Source organism: Onychomys torridus, chromosome 2, assembly GCF_903995425.1.
Source record: "Onychomys torridus chromosome 2, mOncTor1.1, whole genome shotgun sequence".
NCBI classification, from domain to species: domain Eukaryota; kingdom Metazoa; phylum Chordata; class Mammalia; order Rodentia; family Cricetidae; genus Onychomys; species Onychomys torridus.
In genome coordinates this window covers 160,865,496-160,880,392 of record NC_050444.1, presented here as the reverse complement: position 1 = coordinate 160,880,392, position 14,897 = coordinate 160,865,496, and the positions used below count along the sequence as shown (strand labels likewise).

The following is a 14,897-nucleotide window of genomic DNA, read 5'->3' as shown; positions in this document are numbered from 1 at the left end:
ACCGGTTACAGCAGTCAGTACAGAGACTCTCCTTAAACACTTCACCGCTCAGTGTCTTCTGTTCTTTATTCCACCCTCTTCTGTACATTCCACCCTCCCCTTAGGAAGGGGAATAAACCAGGGGGCTAGAGAGATGGCTCAGTGGTTAAGAGCACATAGTGCTCTGCAGAGGACCCAAGTGTGACTCCTCGTATCCATGTCAAATGTCATAAACCACCTTAACTCCAGCTTCAGGGGGTCCAATGTCCTCTTTTGCCCTCTGTGAGCACTGCATTCACATGTACAAAACCACACTCTGATAGACACATATACATATAAAAAATAAAAATTAGGTTTGGAAAAGATGACTTAGTGGCTAAAAGCACTAGCTACTCTTGCAGAGGACCTGGGTTTGGTTCCAAGCACCCCTATCAGGTAGCCCATAATTGACTGAAATTCCAGTTCTAGAGGATTTCACACATTCTTCTAGTGCACATGGGCACATACACATGATATACATAAAACAGGTAAACACACATATAAGTTAATTAAATATTGGCAGCTCATATACCAAAATTGAAATGATACAGAAATTAACATGGCCCCTGCACAAAGAGGACACGCAAATTTGTGAAGCATTCCATACTTAAAAATAAAATTTAATCCCAGCACTCGGGAGGCAGAGCCTGGTGGATCTCTGTGAGTTTGAAGCCAGCCTGGTCTACAGAGTGAGATCCAGGAAAGGCGCAAAGCTACACAGAGAAACCCTGTCTCGAAAAACAAATAAAATAAAATTAAATTAAATAAATAAATAAAAATGGGGCCAGAGAGATGGCTCAGTAATTAAGAGCATTGGCAGCTCTTTCAGAGGTCCTGAGTTCAATTCCCAGCAACAACATGGTGGCTCACCATATACATAAAATAAATAAATCTTTAAATAAATAAAAAAAAGAAACCTTAAAAATACAATAAACATTTGTGTATTGCTGCTGTGTGGCACTCACTGTTCCTGGGGAGACCTGGACAAACACCTGCTGCTCTCAGACAAGGAGCCAACTATAGACCAAACATCTACCCAAATCCAACTTAGTAAACCAAATGAATTTTACTGGAATTACTTACAGGAGCATGGGTGAAGTTACAGGAACAGGAATGACTCAAGGGCAGCTGTATCACCAAGGTGCACCTGTCATGACTATCAAGTCACAAAAGCTGGAAACTTGGAATGCACTGCACAATCTGTAGGTAGTTCCACAGGTTGGAGAATGTTCTTTCCCTGCAGCTCAGCTGGTCCATGCCTCTTCTAGGTAGCTCAGCAGGCCTTACTGCCTATATATGCTTGGGAAGGGAGGGGCCTAGTAAATATGGTCAATTTCAGGAACTTCCTGAAGCCACTGAATAGTTTATTTCCTGAACTTAATGAGTATAGCTATAGGAAAGAATGTTTCATCTTCCCTTAAAATATACAGTTACTTCAACTCCACTTTGACATCCTGTGTCTTTTTTTGTTTTTGTTTTGTTTGGTTGGTTGGTTTTGGTTTTTTTCAAACCAAGGTTTCTCTGTGTAGCCCTGGCTATCCTGGAACTCACTCTTCTCTTCCGACCAGGCTGGCCTTGAACTCACAGATCTACCTGCCTCCGCCTCCTGAGTGCTTAAAGTGATGTGCCACCACTGCCCCAACTTAACATCCTGTACCTTTCGGAGCTTCCTTCAAAGGCAGGTTATCATCTTGGAGGAAACTGCTACACAACAGTTATATGTGTACATATTGTGTATGCACATGTGTGTGGAGGTCAAAAGTCAAAGTCTGGTATCTCCCACTATTCTTTTCCACCTCATTCTATCATTATTAATTATTATTATTATTATTATTATTATTATTATTATTATCATCATCAGTTTCTCTCATAGAACCTGGAGCTAAGGAATACTTGAGTTTTCTTTTTTGGATTTTTTAAATGATTTATTTATTTTTATTTCATGTGCATTGGTGTTTTGCCTGCTTGTATGTCTGTATGAGGGTGTTGGACCCCCTGGAACTGGAGCTACAAGCAGTTGTAAGCTACCATGTAGGTGCTGGGAATTGAACTCAGGTCCTCTGGAAGAGCAGTCTGTGCTCTTGACCACTGAGCCATGGCTCCAGCCTCCTGATGAGTGTTCTTACCCAGCACCTTATGACACTTTGCTATCCTGGCTGGAGGAAGCTGCTATCTCAGTGTCAGCTGATTTGCCTATGTGCTGCAGCCCAAGTGTGTAGTGTCTTCAGCAATGTGGTGGGTGTGTGATCAAGAGCTGTACAATGCAATGGCACCTCCACTGTTCTGGAGCCTCTGTGGCTCCCTGGCCAACAGCTCACAGGGAGAGACCCCATACCCAACACTGGGAGTTTTGCTTAAAGATCTATGGCTTCTGGGAGTAGCACTATCCATCCATAAAGAGTACTTCCATTCAAACCAGTTAAAAAATTTTTTAATTAATGAAGTCTAGACTGGCTAGACCGGCAAGCCCCAGGGCTCTGCCTACTCAGCACTTTGATTACAAGCTTTTACGTGGGTGCTGGGGATTCAACGACCAACCTCCCGACTCTCAGAGCAAATATTTTAAAAACACCATGCTTACATTCTGAAATGCTCAGATTCTTCTCTACTTTTGATTCCACAGCTGTACTGTAATCATGACTGAAGGATACAGTAATTATGAGATTATGAATCCTCAAAGGCCAGAAATATGCCTTATTCATGACTATATCTCCAAAAAATCCAGAAGGCTACTGTACCTGGAGCAAAAGTTCAACAAATATTTGCCAATACAGCTTACCAATGGGTCTTCCTGGCTTCCCAGTGACCACATCGATGCAATAACACATACTCACATTGTTTTTTATGTAAACATTGATGTTTAAACAAATCAATAAAAACTGTTCATGCTGCTTGGCATTCAAGCTATAAGAGTATGGATTATGTTTTTTTTAAGATATGTTTAAGGACTAAGGTGGGAAAGGAACACAGAAGATTAAAACGCATTAGTGTAAAATAATGGATACTTTTTCTTATTTTTCCCAAACTTTTCATATGTAATTTTTAAGGATTTATTTGTTCTGTTTTGTGTGTATAAGTGTTTGCCTGCATGTATGTCTGATTACCATGTGCATGCAGTGCCCTCAGAGTAAAAAGAGAGTGCTGGATCCCCTGGAACTGCCTGTCATGTGTGAGCTGGGAACCTAACCCTGATCCTCTGCAAGAGCAGCCAGTGCTCTTAACCACTGAGCCATCTCTCCAGCCCCTGTATTATTTCTATAGTTTAAACTTACAGTAAATTCATCAACACAATCAGTCTCTCAACTCAGAGAGCTCAGAGTTGGGCAATCTGCATTTCTAGGCAGCAGGATTACTTAAGATTAGCTCTGGCTCCACCCTATGCCTAGGGAGTAAGGAACATTGTGGTGACAGTCCCACACCATCTCTCCTCCTTGGAGAAGTGAGCTTCAGCCCTCTGGCATATTCATGAGGCTGTCAATTACAGTATTTTATCTCTAAAGTAGGGGAGACACACGACACAACGTGGACCAATTTGAGTCTTTCCTTTAAACTTTCGGAATTAGTAATGAATGGAAGACAAGATGGCTCAGTGGGTAAAGGCCCCTGTGCACAACCCAGATACCTTGAGTCCCACACCCTCCCCTGTCCCAGAACTCACATAAAGGTGGAGGGAGTGAACAGACTCCACAACCTTGTCTTCTGACTTGTGCATTCCTGCTGCAGGGCATGCATGCTCCCCTCTCCTCTATGCGCGCGCGCACACACACACACACACACACACACACACACACACATGTACTCCTGCTGTATGGCATGCATGCTACCCTCTCCCTATGCACATACACACATACACACACACACACACACACACACACACACACACACACACATATACACACACGTGTACTCCTGCTGTATGGCATGCATGCTACCCTCTCCCTATGCACAAAGACACACACACACACACACACACACACACACACACACACACACACACACGTACTCCTGCTGTATGGCATGCATGCTACCCTCTCCCTATGCACATACACACATACATACATACACACACAAACACACACACACACACACATGCGCGCACAAGTGTGCACAAAAATAAAGTTCGAAGAGAATAGTGGCAACCACCTTTCTCTGTGAGTTTAAGGCCAACTTGGTCTACCTGGCAAGTTACAGGCCAACCAGGGCTACAAAGTAAGACCCCATCTCAAAAAAAAGAAGAAAGAAAGCAGCTAGAATCTAGAGTTGGGCAGTTGGCAAGCAAAAGCAGGAGGAACTTAAGTTCAGGGCCAGGATGGGCACCAGTTACACAGCTCAAAACAAACTCAGAAACAGAACAAAAATGGTACCACCAGACTGTGGTGTTTACACTGGTTGTCAATGTGACAGGGTCTAAACTCACCCTGGAGACAAACCTATGGCCCTGTCTGCAAGGTATCATCTAGATTAGGTGAATTAAATGTGGGCAGCACCACCCCATGGGCTGCAGTCCTGGACTCACAAAAAGGAGAATCAGTTGCTACTACCTGATTCTGGATGTGACGTGAGCAGCTGCCTTCTGCTCCCACTGCCTCCCTGTCACGATGGATTGTCAAACAGTACAGTGAAATAAGCCTTTCCGTAAGTTGATTTTGGTAGACAGTTTTATCTCGGCAACAAGGAAGTAATGGATACATAGGTTGAAGGTGTACTTCCGTAGTGACATGCTTGCCTAGCATGCACAAGGCACTGAATTTGACCCCAAGTGCCAGAAAAGGAGGGGGTAAACCAATTTTCAAAAAATCTAAATGTAACAATTATTAACTAACAAATAATATACTAGACAAAGCCAAGCATGGTGGCTCACACTTGTAATCTCAGGAGCCTGAGACAGGAGGACTGTCATGAATTTGAGGCAAAACTAGACTTCATAGTTACACATTGAGCTGAAGGCTAGCATGGGCTATGGAAGTGAAATTCTGTCTCAAAAATACTAGCGAAGGGCCACTGATGTGGCCCAGTGGGTAAAAGCACTTGACACATGAGCTGATGACCTGTTTGGCATCCTGAACCCATGTAAATATGGTAAGAGAGAATCAACTCCACAAAGTTGTTCTCTCTCTCTCTCTCTGTCTCTCTGTCTCTGTCTCTCTCTCTCTGGCTGGACAGATGGCTCACTGGGTAGAGCAATCACTATACAACCTGACCTGAGTTCTGATCCCCTGAACCCACATAAGGCCAGACAAGGGAGTGAATGTCTAATCCAAGGCCTGGTAAGGAGGCAGAGACATGAGATTTGTTGGGAGCTCAGAGCCGGTGGGTCTGGTGTACACAAAAAACCCTGTCTTGAACAAGCTGGAAGCTGAAGACTGACACTTAAGATTGTCCTTTGACGCCGGGCAGTGGTGGCGCACGCCTTTAATCCCAGCACTGGGGAGGCAGAGCCAGGCGGATCTCTGTGAGTTTGAGGCCAGCCTGGTCTACAAAGTGAGTTCCAGGAAAGGCGCAAGGCTACACAGAGAAACCCTGTCTCCAAAAACCACAACAAAAAACAAAAAACAAACAAACAAAAAAGATTGTCCCTTCTGACTTCAATATGTGCATCAAGGTATGTGTGTGCATATACACACACACAGAGGCTTTTGCTTTTTGTTTTTTGTTTGGGTTTTTTTTTTGTTTTTTTGTTTTTTGTTTTTTTTTTGAGCTGAGGATCGAACCAACCTGAGGCTTTTGTTTTTTAAGTGAGACAATTACCTTTCATTCTGGTCTCTCGGTCTGTGATCTGCTCATATTCAGTATGGCTCTAACTTTTCAGAGGACAGATATGCACAGGGGACAAAGACTGGCAGGCGTGTTCCATCCTCCTCAGTTGTACCTTGGCAAAAATTCAACCAATTTTCCTTTGGAGATAATTAGGAATTAGTAAAAATAATGATGAAAGCATTTTGTATATCAGTGAATATACATATTTTGTGTCCTTAGTAGGGCAGGTGCAGCTGTGAACATCTGGCTAGCTGCCAGCCTGCTCCCAGAGTGTTGGTCTCCACAGCATCTGATAAGTGGATTCCCCCACCACATCACAAAGCCCTGATATATATGCTAGGGGTCAGGGTAAAGAAGTCATACCTCGTTCCTGAGGCGGGTGGTTTGCTAGACCTGCATGTTTGTAAGAATGTACTGTATCGGATTGCAGGTGAGATAGTGACTGAGACCTCCCCTTGGATCCACACACTCAGCCTGTTGTCTGTGAACAGAGTCTATGCTGCCTTTTGACTGCTGGTTATTGCAATTAAGGACTGAAGAAAAGACAATCCCTAAGGCAAATAGCCTCTGCTCTCTGCGAGTGAGGGCTAAAACAGCCACCACTCCCTCCTAGAACTCAGCTAACTGAGTATCATTACCTGCAGATACTGCGGGACTGTCTGAGTATCCGGCAGACAGGCTGTAGAGACCACGGTTGACCAGCAACTCCTTCCTAAGGGATAGACTGCTGAACAGAGTGTGAAAACCAAGCCCAGGGTCTACTGCCACTGTCTGCATCTTTGTTATGCATGTCCCCCTCACAAGGTGGCAGGACTTGTCAACCTCCCTGAGACTACACCCTCTTGTGCCCCTTGCTTCTTCTGCTAGGGTCCTCTGTGATTTATACTACTGAGGTCTAAATTTCATCATCTCACCTCACACGCTTGGACAGCCAGAGTTTGTTCTGTCCAGCAGAGACCGTTCAACCTAAATGAACTTTGTAGTTTTGTTTCTCCACAACCCAATCTTTGTTTCCTCATTACAATTACTGTGGGAAATCACTTCCCATCAGCAGTACTGCCTCCCAGCTGGTTACCAGAGAGGCCTCCTTTTTAAAGTTAATAAATAGTAAAGGCTCCGATGCCTGCTAATGAAGAGCCCTCACACAAAAGCTTATGCAGAAGGGACAGGCATGGTGCAAATGTGTGGGGATCTGAGACTCTTCACTCTTCTCCCACATGCTGCATGACAGGCAGTAATGACTATTAATTATTTAAGCAATGAACATTAGAGCCAACACAGGCAATTTTTTTTAAAAGGAAGCTACACTCTTGGATCTTCTGTTGAAATCATTTTAATTAACATAAGCTATAGAGCCCAGAGAAATATATGATACTAGTAAAAGAATATTTTATTTTTTTCTATTACTTTTTCTCTTTAAAAAAATGACAAGTTAGGTTATGTTTGGAAACATCATGGACAAAGTAGAATTTAAAAACGAAACTGCTTCAGCAGACTTCCTTTTATGATAACAAAGAAAGGGCATGAAATGTTGATGAGATTTGTGTATGCATGTGCTGTATGTATGGAGTATGCACACATGTAGGAGTATACACCCATGTGTGCCCAAGTACAGGCCAAAGGAGGACATTGGGTGGGTGTCCTGCTCTATCTCCACTCTATTCCCTTGAGGCAGGGTCTCTCACTGAATTAGAGCTCACCTCTTTGCTTGTAGCCTGGCAGTTTGCAAACTCCAGGGAGCCTCCAGCATCTGTGCTCTGCACAGCACTGGGGCTACAGGCTCTTGTAGCCACACCCACTTTTTATGTGGGTGCCGAGGATTTGGTCTCTGGTCCTCATGCTTGTGTAGTAAATATTCTTAGTTGAGAGGCCTGAACTTGTAGGGTAGCCCTAAGCTCATGATCCTCCTACACCAGCCTGTACTATTCCTAGCTTCCTGAGATGCCCTTGAACTCCTGATCTGCCTGCTTTCACCTCCCAGGTGCTAGCATTCCAGGTGTGCACCAGCAATGCTCTGCGAGAATTTTAACTCAAAAATCAAATCATACAAGGCTCTACTTGGTCTCTGTATATCCTGTGGTACTTATAATAGTGTCTTTCAAAAGCTTTCCCGCTATTTTTAAAGTTAAGAACCAAAAAAGGGGGCCTGGTTTTGATGTTATTTTCACATTCTAGGACTGCTATCACCTGTCTGAAACTCACAGGCAGTTCTGCTGTGGATAGCACTCTGTGTAAATAAAGTTCTGATTGGCCAGTGGCCAGGCAGGAAGTATAGGCGGGACAAGAGAGAAGAGAATTCTGGGAAGTAGAAGGCTGGGAGACACCGCCAGCCGCCACCATGAAAAGCAACATGTAAAGACACCGGTAAGCCACAAGCCATGTGGCAAAGTATAGACTAACAGAAATGGGTTAATTTAAGATAGAAGAAACACATAACAAGAAGCCTGCCACAGCCATACAGTTTCTAAGCAATATAAGTTTCTGTGTGCTTTCTTGGTTGGGTCTGAGCGACTGTGGGACTGGCGGGTAAGAGAGATTTGTCCTGACTGGGCCAGACAGGAATACTCTAACTACACAGTTCTATCAGAGACTAGTCTTCCCTATGGCTAACCTCCCTGCTATTAGTGGTACTCCTCACATAGTGTTCACTTCTGGCTCAGTTCCATTTAGACATCTCTCATTATTACTATCACTAACCTGCCTCTGAGGCCAACAGTGTCTCAGTGTCTCCTTTGCAGGTGTCTTTTGCTGAGCCTGTTTTAATATTCACTCCACCTTATGCTCAGTTCCCATGTGACCTTCTAAATACAGATTCATGTGTTTGCCACACGCATGCTTTGACTTCAAGCATAAACGCCTTTATTTTTAAAGATTGATTATGTTATTATTATTTTTATTTTGAGTGCTCTCATGTATACCTGCACGCCAGAAGAGGGCACCAGATCTCATTACAGATGGTTGTGAGCCACCATGTGGGTGCCGAGAATTGAACTAGGGATCTCTGGAAGAGTAGCCAGTGCTCTTAACCGCTAAGGCATCTCTCTAGCCCCCATATTTTATTATGCTTAATTATGTGTACAGGTATGTGTGTGCTGGCACTATTAGAGGCCAGAAGCATCAGATTCCCTAGAGCTGGAGTTAGATGAGTTTGTAAGCCACCTAAGGTAGGTGCTGGGAACTGAACTTGGGTCCTTGGCAATAGCTATACACTTTAAACCACTGAGCCAGCTCTCCAGGGCCCAGACACAAAGTCTAGTCTATCAGTCACTCAAGGAACAGTCAATGACTACTTCCCAGGTGCACGGCACCCTGGGAGGCAGGGGTTAAGGTTGCAAATCTCGTTGACTAGCTTTGCTCTCATAGTGGGCACAACACATGCCAATGAGATGAACGATGAGTAATTCTTTGTCACTGTAGCTAAGTGCAAAGGTCTGAACTATTTCTAGGAAGATAACCTTGGATTAGGATCTAGGCTCTATCAGGATCCTTCATCCTCAGGAAAGTAACATTTAAGTTTACACTGGAATTGGTTGTGGCAGCACTAAAGAGGCTGAGGCAGGAGGATGGAATTCAAGTCATCCTCTCCACTACGTAACCAGTTTGCAGGCAGCCTGGGCTATATGAGACCCTGCCTCCAAAGCAAAGCAAAACAAAACAAAAAACATCTCCAAATAAAAACTAATAAAACTTTGTTTCGAGGTAGGGTTTCACTATGCAGTTCTGCCTGTCCTAGAACTTGCTTTGTAGACCAGGCTGGCCTTGAACTCATAGAGATCCTCCTGTCTCTGCTTCCCCAGTGCTGGGATTAAAGGTGTGCGCTGCCACTGCCCTGCTTGGTCATGTTTAACACAGCAATAGAAAAGGAACTGAGACAACAAACCACCTACGGTTTGCTGGGTACAGGCTCTTCCTTCCCCCTCAAGTTCTAAACCTGTCAGGCTTCAGGCTATGGACTGGCCAGTCACTCTGCCTGGTTGGGCTGGATCAACAGGGTTCAGGTGCTAACTGGACTAGGATTACTCCACCTCTCTTTAGCCCAGGGGCGGCTAGTCAGCCATCTTATTCTTACAAGGATGAAGGCAGAAAAGCAGGGCAACAGAGGAAGCTCACTAAATCTCCCTCCAGGAGTCCTAACCACAAACATTCCAGTGGCCAATTGTCTCCTGGCCAAGCCCCAACTACCAGGCAGCAAGCTTACTCCACCCAAGGGGAGGAGGTGTGAAGAAATAATTCTGAGTAATGCTGCCTTATCTCAAAGCAACTCTGCTCAAGGAACTTCCTATGCCTGTTGTTGTTTTCTAAGACAGGAGTGGGTAGGGGTAGGGGATGGAGATAGGTAACTCAGTGACTAAATGTACATGCCACCAAGTCTGATGATCTAGTTCAAGCCTAAAATCCACACAACAGAGAGCCTAACCCGAGTTATCCTCTGACCTCCACACGCAGCTGTGGCTCAAACACACCTCCTATTTAACACACTCACACAAAATGAGTTTTTAAAATGTAATTTAACATAGGGTCTCATATATGCTAGGTTGCTTCTGAATTTAGTATGTGGCCAAGGCTGACTTTGAACTCTCCTTTCTTCTGTGTAGCCCAGGACAATCTCCCACCCCCTCAACCCCCCACCCCCCAGGGGTGGGGTGGGGTGGGGGAACACCCACTTCTGAGTCTCCTTGTTGCTCAAATGCTGTTTTTGTTTTTTGAAACAAGGTTTCTCTGTGTAACAGCCCTGGCTATCCTGGAACTCATTTTGTAGACCAGGCTATTCTTGAACTCCCAGATCTATCTGCTTCCTGAGTACTGGCATTAAAATTGAGCCACCACCAACCACCTAGCTTCAAAAGCCTTAATTTAATAGGTGTGTGTGCCATCACACCTGGTTTATGTGGTGATATAATTTATTATTTGCTGATAAAACCTCAGCCTTTTTCAAGATTTATTAATTTTTAGTTTATGTGTATGTTTTGCCTGCATGTTTGGTATGCACTATGTGCATGTTTGGTGTGCACTATGTGCATGCTTGGTGCCTACAGAGGATCCCCTGGAACTGGAGTTAAAGATGGTTGTGAGCAGCCAGGTGGGTGTGGGAACTGAACATGGGTCCTCTGAAAGAGAAGGTGCTGTTGACTGCTGAGCCATCTCTGCAGAATCTCTGTTTGGTTTTGAGGTGAGGTCTTATCTATAGTCCAGGATGGCCTGAACTCATGATGCATCTGCCTCTTTCTTTGGCATTAAGGGGGTGTAGGTATGTGACATCATGCCTGGACATCAATATTTTTGTTGGGGGTGAGGCTGGTGGAGATGGGGCGCCCTTGAGCTGTGAAAGTGAGCTATTTTTAACTGAATTCAAGGAGAGGTGATTCATGTAAAGAATCTAAAGGTTTTAGTAATATCTTAAATTGGCTTTAATGAGTAGTTAGATTGAAATAGCTCCGGGCACCAGGGAGTAGACCAAACCCATTGAGTGCTTTCCTGGGAGATGAAAGAGCTTTAAAGCAGCTTGCGCCAGCAAGGCAATGTCAGGCTCCTCATGCCCCTGGCACAGTGCGCAGCAGGGGAGCATTTCTGCTCATCTGACTAATTGGTGGCTAAGTACCATGGGACAGAAAGGGACGCTTATTTCACTAACTAGCAGAAAAGCTGTCTTAGGAATGAGGCTCACAGGGAAGGAGGTGGGGAGTCTCCAAGCACACGTACAGGTGACACAAACCTTCTAAAACAACTTGGAGCTGGCCATTCCATTCATTTTCCTTTCAGAAGCAGCAAGCTAAAAGGGTTGCAGGGGCTGGAAAGATAAAGGATCTAGTTTTAATTTACCTTCCGTTTCTGCTGCCAATGATGCCCTGCTGAGACAACTCAAGGATTAACACTCTAGTTCCCACAAGCCCATTCATACTCTTTCATCAGGCTATTACAAGGTCTCTTAAAGCTCATTTGCATCATTAAGAGGAAATATAACAGAGAAAGTCTTTCACCTCACCTCCCGGAAAGGGAACCTCAGGAGGAACAGAGCTGTGAGCCATTTCCCACATAGGGTGCTCCATGTCTCCTAAGATCTTCTTCCCAGCCCTCCAGACACCCAGACTCTCACCACACACACCATAGGTAAGCCAGTCACAGGGCCACCATCTTACTCAGTATTCTTTCTTTCTTTTTTAAAGATTTATTTATTTATTTGTTTGTTTGTTTGTTTGTTTATTATGTATACAGAAGAGGGCGCCAGATCTCTTTACAGATGGTTGTGAGCCACCATGTGGTTGCTGGGAAATGAACTCAGGACCTCTGGAAGAACAGCCAGTGTTCTTAACCTCTGAGCCATCTCTCCAGCCCTCAGTATTCTTTAATATTTTCACTATTCTTTGTATATGTAGACGGTGGGGGTGGCGCATGCAACGGCACATGTGCAGAAGTCAGAGGACAATGTCCAGGGATTGGTTCTCTTCTTCCGCTGTGGGATCCGGGGATCAGGTTTTCACTCAGCAAGCACTCTTCCCCTTTGAGTCATCTTATCAGCTCCTATTTAAAGCTAGTATTCTTCTTTTTTAAAAAATTCATTAATTTGTTTATTTTGAGACAGGCCTCAAGGTAGCCCTGGCTGGACTGGAACTCACAGCACCCTCAAGGCACTGCCTCCCGAGTGAAGGAGTTAAAGGCGTGTGCTACCTCACATGCTTTATTTTGCTTTTACAGTTTTGTGTTTATGTGTGTGATGTGTGTACATGTGTATGAGGGTGGACACCCATGTGGAGGCCAGTGGAGGATGTCAGGTGTCTTGTTCTGTCACTCTTGAGCCTGCAATGAACATGGAGCTAGGCTGGTGACCAGTAAGCCCCAGTGATCCTTCTATCTCTGCTCCCAGCAGCACTGGAGTTACAGGCTTGCACAGCCATGCCGAACCTTTTTACAGTGTGCTGGGAATCCACACACAGGTCCTCATGTATGCACAACTAACACACTTTTCCACTGAGCCATCTCCCTTGCCCCCACACAATTCTTTATACAGCAGCTTCAAAGCAGTCCTCCACAAACTATTGATGAGTGTATAGAAGGCCCTATATACTTCCACACTTGAGAAGTGGGAGGAAAATAGGTTTAAACCTGTAATCCCAGCACCCAGGAGGCTGAAGCAAGAACACTGAGGTCAGCCTGAGCTATGTAGAAATTCTGAGTTCAGATCCAGAGAGATGGCTAGCACTTGGCCCTCAAGCCCGATGACCTAAATTCAATCTGAAACCCACATTGTGGAAGAAAAGAACTGACTCCTGGAGGTTGTTGTCTGACCTGCACAAGTGTGCCCCCTCTCCCTCTCCTCCCTCCCCCCTGCTCTCTCAATGTTAAAATAAATAAATAAGGGGCTGGAGAGATGGCTCAGAGGCTAAGTGCACTGACTGTTCTTCCAGAGGCCCTGAGTTCAATTCCCAGCAACCACATGGTGGCTCACAGCCATCTGTAATGAGATCTGGTGCCCTCTTCTGGCATGCAGGCAGAACACTGTATACATAATAAATAAATCTTAAAAAAAAAAAAAAAAAAAAAAAAAAAAGCAGGTGTGAAACAGAGGCGGAACCAAGGTTAGACAAGGAGAATTGCAGGGCTGGAGTGCACCTCAGAGGTGGACTACACTTACCTAGCAGGTGTGAGCTCTAGGGTTTGATCCCCAGCACTGTTTAATAGAGAGAGAGAGAGTGAGATTCCCCAAAGCCAAAAAATCTGGCACAAGTAACATAGTAGGTGGTCAGAAATGCCAAGCTGGCAAAGGTGCTGCTGGTGCCAATGGAGGACTTGCTGAAGGTGTTCTACCTTCTGCGAAAGGTCAAACAACCAAAGTTAACAAGCTGTTTGCCCCAAAGCCTTAGTTTTCTCCTTGAAAACCCCTCTACCTAAAATACCTGTTGTACCATTCACAAGATCAAACAAAATGCTGAAACACAAAGTCTTGTTTTATTGATTTCACTAACAGCCCATTTAGATATTCTCTTATTGGAACTTATTTTTTTCTTCAGCCTAATTCTTTGAGAAATGAGGAAATTTATTTATTTATTTTGAGACACGGTCTTGGTATGTAGCCCTGGCTGACCTGGTACTCACTCTGTAGACCAGGCTGGCCTGGAACTCAGAGACGTGCCTGCCTCTGCTCCCCAATGCTAGGATCAAAGGTGTGTGCCACCACATCTAGCTTAAAATGCAGTGATTTCCCCAAAACATCCTGACATAATAATATTAAAAGGCAGCCGGGCAGTGGTAGCGCGCACCTTTAATCCCAGCCAGCACTCAGGAGGCAGAGCCAGAAGGATCTCTGTGAGTCTGAGGCCAGCCTGGGCTACAGAGCGAGTTCCAGGACAGGCACCAAAAACTACACAGAGAAACCCTGTCTCAAAAAACAAAAAAAAAAGAATATTAAAAGACTAGCTGCTGTGTGTGACAGAACCTTCCAACTTCTAGAGATTAAAAAGGTATACAAATGTGAACAGGAGACACAGCTTACAAGCATTTAAAACTGCACTGCACAGAACTTACTGATGAACATGACATGGGAAGCAGATGTCAAACAGTGCTAAAATGAGCAGCCAAATGGCAGAACACCACCAGTGCTAATCCTGAGAAGGGAAATGCAAACTAAGGTAGAAGGTAGGCTCTACTAGCCTCCACTGAAAAAAGTGAAGCTCCATAAGATGAAGTAACTTTGCTGGCTGCGATGGCGCACTGTGAGTTTGAGGCCAGCCTGGTTTGCAAAGTGAGTTCCAAGACAGCCAGGACTGTTACACAGAGAAACCCTGTCTCAAAAAAAACAAAAAAGAAAAAGATGAAGTAACTGATGCGACCACAAATGCCAGCATCTTTTAATAGAGGGTAACTTTAAGTAGGATAGATGGACGTGATGAACAGTAAGTACCTCTCCAGGCTCATCTGCTTGTTAGGTTCGATTTTTGGCGTGAGATGGGGTTTCACCAAGAAACCCTGGTTGGCCTCCATTTCTTCATGCCCCAGTCTCTGCTTCCCAGTACTGGGGTTACAGGTGATGCCACCATACCTAGCCTCCTGGTACTGTTCTTTAAAAATGTTTAAGGGACACCAAGATTAAGGGCTTTGGATTGACATGAGGCTCTTTCACATAAAAA

The 14,897-nt window shown here is 44.6% G+C and overlaps 1 pseudogene; it reads left to right on the top strand.

Annotated features, from left to right (window-relative positions):
- Positions 1-528: 528 nt before the first annotated feature.
- LOC118578967 lies at positions 529-629 on the top strand (annotated as a pseudogene).
- Positions 630-14,897: the final 14,268 nt, after the last annotated feature.